At 46.8% G+C, this 8,745-nt stretch overlaps 1 protein-coding gene across 1 annotated transcript in view; it reads left to right on the forward strand.

The window, feature by feature from the left end:
* The first annotated feature begins 497 nt into the window (after positions 1-497).
* Positions 498-8,745, forward strand: part of Spats2 (spermatogenesis associated serine rich 2) — a 75,208-nt gene continuing 66,960 nt past the window's right edge. The window contains exon 1 of the mRNA XM_021216881.2: positions 498-673. The gene's annotated coding sequence lies outside the window, so the exon portion shown is untranslated. The remainder of the gene's footprint in view (positions 674-8,745) is intronic.

An 8,745-nucleotide genomic window follows, 5' to 3' on the forward strand; every position in this document is an offset into this window, starting at 1 on the left:
GCGCCCACTCCTAGTCCGGCCGCTTTAGGTCGCCTTTCCCGCACGCGGACGCGAGTACGCTCCCCGCTCGTCTCGTCGCCGTTCCTTCCCCTTTGGCCCCTGACTGGCTCTTTCAACCCCTCAGTGAATTAATTCCCCGTCTCCCGCAACTCAGGCGCGCGAACCCCGCGCGAAGGGACAGCGCCCGAGAGGAGCGGTAACCCGGCCGCGCGCCCCCTCCCCCCCCCCCCCCGTCCCCTCGGCTCAGGTCTCCCGCGTGCGGCGCATCGGGGTCGCGCCGGCGCGAGCACGCGCCCTGCGCTCCGGCTGGCGGGGGGCGCACGCGCGCACGCGCGCACGGGCGGGCTCCGAGGCGGGGCGAGGGGGGCGAGCGGCGCGAGTGCGGGCGGACGAGGGTCGCTGTGGATCCGCGGGCACTCCGGCCCCAGCCGCGCCTGCGAGGCTCTGCCGGCCGCCCGGCGGACGAGGGAAGCGGGGAAGGCGGCGGTGGGGGCGGGGCGGCGTCGGGCCTTGGGCGAGCTGGGGGAGGAGCGCGGCAGCGACGGCGGCGGCTCCCGAGGACGAGGGCGAGGAGGAGGCGGAGGCTCTTCTTTCCTCATCCCAGACCCGGGAGCGTCCGGAACGCAGAGCCCGGAACTGGGGGGACGCGGCGGCTGCAGGGAGCGGGGGCTAGGTGAGGCTGGGGGCGTTGGGTGAAGTGGGTGGTGGGGGCGAGAGGGGCCGGAGGTGGAGGGAGGGCTCGAGGAAGGGAAAAGAGGGAAGGGGGCAGTTGTTGGGGGTTGGGGTAGCGAGAGGAAGGGGACCGGGAGCCCTTTGGGACCCGCAGTGTGGAGAGGGCCGCGGGTTTCTGGGGTTAAAGGGGCGAGCGAAGCACACGGGTCCGAGTTGGGGAGTTTCCAGAGGATAGGCCGGAGAAACAATGGAGTGAGGGGGACTCTGGCGTGAGCGTGTGTGCGGTCCTAGATTTAAGAAACTACGTGCGGGATCGGAAAGAATGAAATAATGGGTCGATTGAAAGGTGAAGTACGGCGAGATGGGCATGTGTAAAGTCTTCTGCATGGTGTCAGCGGTGCTTAGGACGCAAGTGCCATCATGGGACTTAAAGGGTAGAAGGACAATTTCGGAATTTGAGAGGAAACCGGACTAGAAAAGGCAAAGAGAGGCAAAGAAATACGAGTTTGGTTTTGAATTGAACCAGAGCCTAGGATAGGTCGTCCGTCTCCTAATTCATCCAAGATGATTGGATTTTTTTTTTTTTTTTTTTTTTTATAGAGACTAGGTTAGTCTTGGCCCCTTGCTAAGGCATACAAGCCCTTCTCCCAGTAATTTTATTATTTATAGTTCATTTTGTTGTAAGGCAAAACTGTAATATTTATTCTCGACCAGTTCAGCAGACTACTGTATATAATTTCTCCGTATTTATTGAAGCAAGAGAGAACACGTTACCAGCAGTAATCTATCATGAGCGAGGTCAGCGATACTGCGGAGTTGTAGGTGTTTGGGTTGAAAAGTAATGAATAACTGTGATTTTTTTTTTTTTTTTAATTTAAGTTGTCTGTCCTTTGTTAGAATTTTCGTTTCCCAGTGAGAAATGTTCCGGCTGAAAAAAAATGTTCATAAACCATCTAATTCTGGTTTTGTGCTTGGGGAAGAGAGTTTGGGTTTTTGTTTTTAGAAATTTTTCAGGGATGTTGATTCCTAGTGGTCAAGCTGCCTCCACATTCTCTCATTTTCAGTTAAGGTGGTTTGGGAATACTGTGAAAAAGTATTTCTGGGTTATGGACTTTGTATTCCACCCTCCTCAGACTCCCCCCTTGGGGGTGGTCTTAGTCTTTATCAGTAACCTAGGCTGGCTTGTGACCTATTGTGTAACCCCAGTTAGCCTTGAAGTGAAGTTCCTTTGCCTCAGACGCCCAGCTGCTGGGATTACAGATGTATGGCAGGACCTGTATCTTCTTGGTACTTTGATTTCCAGGCCAAATTGATACAGCACTGACTGGAAGATCACTGATTCTGAAGCTATAATTATCGTTATGCTTTCATAGATGTGTGCGTTAAGCTTTTCATTGGTGAGACATGAAGTTTTGCTGACTCATCTAAACTAAAATTTCTGGGCAGTCATTGGTTTATAGTTTTCAGCAGTGTTTCTGATAGCGGGCAGCATTAGGCCACCTTTTAAATATCCAAAAATCATGACCTAAAATACACCTTTAAAAATTCTTACTTATAGCCTGATGGTGGCCATGCATGGTTTTAATCCCAGCACTCAGGAGGCAGAAGCAGGAAGATCTCTGTGAGTTCGAGGCCAGCTTGGTTTACAAAATGAATTCCAGGACAGCCAGGGCCGTGCACAGAAATCCTGTCTTGGAAAACAAAAAAATAAAAATAAATGAAAAAAACTTAAAAATTAGAAAAAAAATCTTCTTATTTTAAATGATGTGTGTGTGTGTGTGTGTGTGTCAGGGTTTTTGTGCATTCTAGTGCAGTGTCCCCAGAGGCTAGAAGAGGGGTTGGGATTCCCTGGAACTGGAGATGAGTCACTGTTGAGCCTCCTGAGGTGGTTACTGGGAATCGAACTCTGATCCTCTGCAAGAGCAGTACACACACTTAACCACTAGAATCATTTGTCAGGTCTCTTCTAGAGTCGCTGTCACTCTGTAGCCCAAGCTGGCCTGTGATTGTTAATTCTGTCTCAGCCTCCAGAGTAGTGCGGCTACAGGCACATGAGGCAGCCACGCCTGGATAAATGGTTCTTTCCTTCTACAAGGGTCAAGTGAGAAGCCAGATGTACTGTTGCAAGAGTGTAATCTCAGCACTTGGGAAGTAAAGGCCTGAGGGTCAGCGGCTCAAGGGCCTCCCCACCTTTGCACAGTTTGAGATCATTCTGGACTTGCACTACAGGAGGCCCCGTTTCACCCTCACCTCCAGGTCAAAGCGTCACTGGTGAAGTGTGGCTCCTGACCTCGTAAAAGTGCTAGGCGAAGTGCTACAATTGCTCTTTCATGTATAATCTCATTAGTTAATTATCACATTTAATATTCTCTTTATAAATTTAGAGATTTAAAAAAAAAAAAAAAAGCCAGGCAGCCATGGTCCACCTCTCTAATCCCAGCATTTGGAGGCAGAGGCAGACAGATCTCTGAGTTTGAGGCCAGCCTGGTCTACAGAGTGATTTTCACAATAGCCAGGGCCACACAGAGAAATCTTGTTTAGAAAAACTAAAAACAACAACAACAACAACAACAAAATCAATCAATACATTTAGAGATGAAATAGCTTGCTACGGTCACAGAATGAGAGTAAGGAAGCTGGATTCAGACCTGTCTCTGTTTACACGGCTGCTTTAATTTTTTCAGTCCTCCCGCTCCCACCTCCTGTGGGCCAGGATTATAGGGGATTACAGACACGCAGCTGCAGCCCTGCCCCATTCAGGAGGCATGGCACTTAGGGCTTCGTGCACTCAGTCAACTGACTGAGACACACGTACCTCTCTTCTCTTGTGTTTTCGCTTTTTTTTTCTGAGGCATTCTCACTGTAGCCCTGGCTGACTGGGAACTCTGTTAGGCGAGGCTGGCCTCAAACTCAACAGAAAGCCATCCACCTCTGACTCCCTCCGTCCACCTCTGAATCCCTTATTCGGATGAACGTGTCCTCTCATTCTGACACAGGTTTCCTAGGTTTCTTCTATAGCTCAGGCTCTCCTCCCACCTCAGCCCCCCAAATGTTGGTGTTACAGGAATGAACTGGCCCACCTACCCTTTTCAAAACAGATTGTGTGCTTGTGTGTGTGTGTCTGTGTGTGTGTGCAGTGTGTAGGCTGGAGCTGGAGTTGCAGGCAGCCATGAGCTTCCTGATGCGGGGAAACAAACTCCTCTGCAAGAGCTCCTAATTGCTAAGCCATACTGCTGTAAAGCAGTATGAACCGGTTGAAACTTGAGTCCGTTATGACAACTTCTTGCCTCCCCTCCCATCCTCTGTCCTTCTGGAGATGGTCCTGTAATCCAGCCCAGTCTCTGCTTAGTCGTTTTGCTTTGCCTTCCAGATGTTGCGATTTCAGGCATGTGCACATCTGTCTTGACAACAAACAGTGCTTTTGCTTGGGTTGGTTTGTAGAGTAATTCCATCTGTAGAATCTTTGAAAAGTTTGCTGCTCCTGTGGTTTTAAAGGCTTCTAGGGTTCTGAAGGTAATAGTGCTAAAACATCTCACTGAGCTTTGTCCTGTGACCACCCTTGTTCTGTTTAGTCTGGTTGAAGAAGTGCATGGTACTCACACAGAGAGGAGTCAAGGCAGCCAGTTGCAGAACCAGAGCCAATTAACTTGGGAAAACAACTGAAAACTGCTCAGTGCTCAAGGGCTCTCCAAGCACCTGTTGATCCCACAGTTGATACTGATATTATATCTAAATATAGACAGGAAACCCAGAATGGATAGAACAGAGAAACAGCTGGGGCCTGAGGGAGGAGCTGTAGGTTACTGGCCAAAACACCAGAGTGGCCCTTAGAGACTGCTCAGGGTACAGATGCTAGTGGGTAACAGAAGGGGAGGGAGGAGAGTGGAAGGAAGGGGAGGGGGGCATTTTCTTTGGTTGAGGTTTTATGTGTTCCAGGTGCTGAACAGTCACTTGATATTGGTATGGGAAGAACTTTCTAGGTACTATTTTCTTTTTTTAACCACTACCTGTGGTTTCCCACTGTAGAGCCAAGGTATTGAAGGTGAGGATGGCAAAGATACCTCCCTCTGGAGCCCGTTACTTCTCTCTCAGAAGTACAACCACTTAGATCAGGCGCACAGAGGCTCACATTTGTTTTGTCTCGGGGAAGGAGGGGCCCCCTTCATCATGCGACCAAAAGACCTGGCACAGAGCAGGGCTCAGCTTCCTTATCCCCCGAGGGAGAGCGTGTATGCAGCGTTAGGAGGATGCCCGACCCTTGCCTTTGTACTGAGGGCCTGACTTTCTGGATAAACCATCTGGGCTCTAGTCAGGAAAGTTTCTTTCTTGGTTTATTTATTTATTTATTACTGTGATAAGATATAAACCCAGCTCAGTCAGGTCTACACAGGGAGATTCAGTCTCAAACAAACAAGCAAAGAAGCAAATAAACCACAGACTTTTACAAAAATTTATTAAACCAGAATCAGGTTAGAGGACATTTTGACCATTTTAAGTGTACAGACCACAGCATTAGATACTCTCAGGGCTGGCCACCATCACCAATCTGAACTTTTTTCTTCCAAAATGAAAATGGTCACTGTGTACTAAACAGCAACTCCTCTTTCTCCGTCTGTGCTGAGCCTCTGTCAACCATGGTCCTACTGTTTCCCTCCTGTCCCAGTGAGTGGAGGTATTCTGTATATTCTGTAGATAATGGGGTTCTCTCTCTCTCTGCACATGTGTATGTGTGTGTGTGTGTGTGTGTACATGCCTGTGTGCACTGGGGATTGAATTTAGGGCCATATGTGCTAATTCATTGAATTCCTGGATTCAAATATGCCTCTTGCCTCATCCTCTGAGTAGCTGAGCCCAAGTGCTTACCAGAGCATCCTGTAACCCTGTTCATTTGTTTTTCCATCCTTAATGGGCATCTAGGTTGCTTGATGCCTTTGGGCTATTATGAATAATACCTAGAGTACTTACTTTCAGTTGTCAGTGATATTGCTGGATCAAGCAAGGTGTTGTGGCTTGTGCCTGCAATCGAAAATTCCAGGGACGGAATCATGAGGCCTGCTTCTAGTTTAAGGGCAGCCTGGGCTATAGCACTAGACTGTCTTATAAAATACAAGTATAACAGTGTAGAATTACTGTACGACCCAGCAACGCGTTTTTCCTTTGAAATCAGGTTTTTCTGAAACCCAGACAGGCCTCAGACTTAAGTACACCTTAGATGATTTCAAATTCCCAATCCTGTCTGTCTCTACTAAGCAGGCGCTGGGATACAAGCATGTGACACTATGCCTGACTTGTTTGTTTTTGAGGCATGCTCTGCTCTCTCTCTCTCTCTCTCTCTCTCTCTCTCTCTCTCTCTCTCTCTCTCTCTCTCTCCATGTTGGCTTTGTGTTTGGCTTGTTCTGAAACAGGGTCTCTGCGAAGCCCTGGCTGGCCTGGAACTCAGTATGTAGACTAGGCTGACCTCGAACTCAGAGATCCTCCTGCCTGGGATTAAAGGGGTGCGTCCCCATGTCAGCCTTCCAGGTTGGCCTTGAACTCGATAGCCATCTTACCTTTCTGGTCCAGATATAGACCACATGCCTGGCTCTCCACATTTAATGTTTTGAGAAAGTTTAGTTACTTCAAAGTGGTAACCTTATTACCTGCTTGGCTGCTTACCTTCCTCAGCTCACGCATAAGGGAAGGTGCTTGCTCACTGACTGGAGAAGGAACTATTTGTCCCGTACAGATCTTTTCATCTACATACAGATGTGAGTGCTGTCTTCAGAGTGTTGTCACTATAAAATAATGTCAGTAGTGTAGAACCTTTCCAGTATGCTTGCCTGGGTGTACTTGTTCCTTCATTTGCAGAGGTTTTACCTCTATCAGTTGCTGGCTACTATTGACCTTTTATATTTAGTTCATTCATGGAAAATGATCTAACTGCCAGACACGTGCTTGATTTTTGTTGTTGTTGTTTGTTTAGTTTTTGTTTTTAGACAAAGGTCTTGCCTTTTAGGCTGGTCTGGTCTCAAATTCCCTGTGTAATCAAGACTGGCCTGGAAACTTGAGCCAATCCAGACAATCCTTTGCCTCAGTACCCTGAGATTACAGATGTATGCTACCACACCGAGCTACTTCAAATATTTGTGATAGCTCACTGCAGTGCTTGACTAGAACAGAAAGTTAAATTGAAGTCATTTGATTCCATTTCTTTCTTTTCATGGGTCTGAGTTGTCACATGATACCAACTATAAAGGTTGAAATAGCTATAGCAAACTGTTCCTTAATCTCACCTCCCATTTTTTCTAAATGCCCCATGGAGGTTAATTATGCCTTCATCTTACCTATGGTTATTGGGTCTCAGAGTGACTCTGGGTTCATATGCTGCCTGCCTGGAGCTTTGTGGAAACTTAGTGAGGCCACGCTTAGCTGTGGAGGGGTCTCTGAAGCTCAGGCCAACTGGTGGATAGTTGAATTGATCCTGAGCTCTTAAACGTTTGAGGTTTATAAACCCTTTGTTCTTTGTTTGCTGGACAGTGAGGCTTCACCAGAGGCCAGCATCTACTGTCAAGTGTTCATGCGCAGCTCGTCAGCTAGTAGGCGTGGGTTTGGAAGCACACTTCACATTCTGTGGACGCCCCAAACCTTTCCAACATTCTCAGAGTGAAGATGAGGCTTAGCTTAGTACAGTAGCCAGTGTCCTGTGACGAATTTGTGGTTACTTATAAGCAGGTTAGAAGTGTTGGGGGATTCTCATGTTTCAGGAGGCCTTTTTACTGACCCAGACCCTAAGTTAACATTGGATTGCTGGTAATATGGAGTTTTTAAAAACTGTTATTCAACCAGAGGACATTATTATTGGCAGTGGAGTGTATATATGTGTGTGCATTCTTTAGTTAGGCTCAAGAGTTTTGGGACTGAGGAGGAGATTTAGGATAAGACCACTATATACTGTAGTTAAGTGATGTGTGTGTGTGTGTGTGTGTGTGTGTATGAAAGAATATATTTTAAGCTTGCAAACGCTGCTGATATCAGTTCCTTTGGTGTGGGTAGTAGGGAAAACATGAGTTTGTAAAACCTGCATTGTCTTCTATGTTGACTGCATGGTTCTGTTCAGCAGTAATTGGCTTGCTGCTGTTTTAAGCCTACTCTTAACCCCAGAGCACTGTTTCTCCTTGAATTACCCACTTGGTCTGTGATTATAGCTTGTCGATGTGGTTAGCACACAGCTGGGTCTTGCTGGCCTACTGTTGCTTAGATTCTAAGTATGTATTAGTGTGTCACACAAGTGGCTTTTCTGCTTTTTCTGTTTGGTTATACCTTTATAGTAAGTTGCTTTGTAAGCCCACCTGCATATTCTGAATAAATCCTCTATGTAAGGATCTCATCGAGAAGGGCTCTATTATATTTGTACTTTAATTAATTAATGAAGTTTAATTTTATAACAGGATCTCCCTATTAGTCCTCATTGGCTTAGAACTTGCTATGAGGCTTTGAACTCACAGAGCTCCAGCTGCTTCTGCAGGAATGGAACCCAGGTCCTTTACAAGAGCAACCAGAGCTCTTAACTGTTGAGCCAGCTCTCCAGCTCCTTCCCCTTAAAATTTCATTTTTATTTTATGTGTGTAGTTGTATATATGTGTATATGTGTGTGAATGCGTGAATGTTTGGTGCTCTTTTTATTTTGGTTTTTCTTTTTTCTTCTTTTCTTTTTTTTCTTTTTTTCTTTTTTTTTTACTTTTATTTACTTTCCATTAGTTTAAATCTAGGATGGATACAGCATCACACAGATTCTGTGTCCAATGGCCTTTGCAGGAAGTTTGCTTCGGAATTTGGCACGAACCATACCACTGTTTCGGTGGCCTGAGTTACTTTTCCCCAAATCATTCTGGTTTGGTTTGGTTTGCCTCCAGGAGTCACTGTATTGTTTTTTGCTTTATACACATAAGCACATCTCTTGCCTAAGTAGAACTCCATTTCATCTTGGGCATAAACGCCTTCAATTTTAAGAAGAGCCGTGTGCTCTCTTTGGTTCCAGATCTCTCTCTCTCTCTCTCTCTCTCTCTCTCTCTCTCTCTCTCTCTCTCTCTCTCT

Source organism: Mus pahari, chromosome 17 (genome assembly GCF_900095145.1).
Source record: "Mus pahari chromosome 17, PAHARI_EIJ_v1.1, whole genome shotgun sequence".
In the NCBI taxonomy this organism is placed as follows: domain Eukaryota; kingdom Metazoa; phylum Chordata; class Mammalia; order Rodentia; family Muridae; genus Mus; species Mus pahari.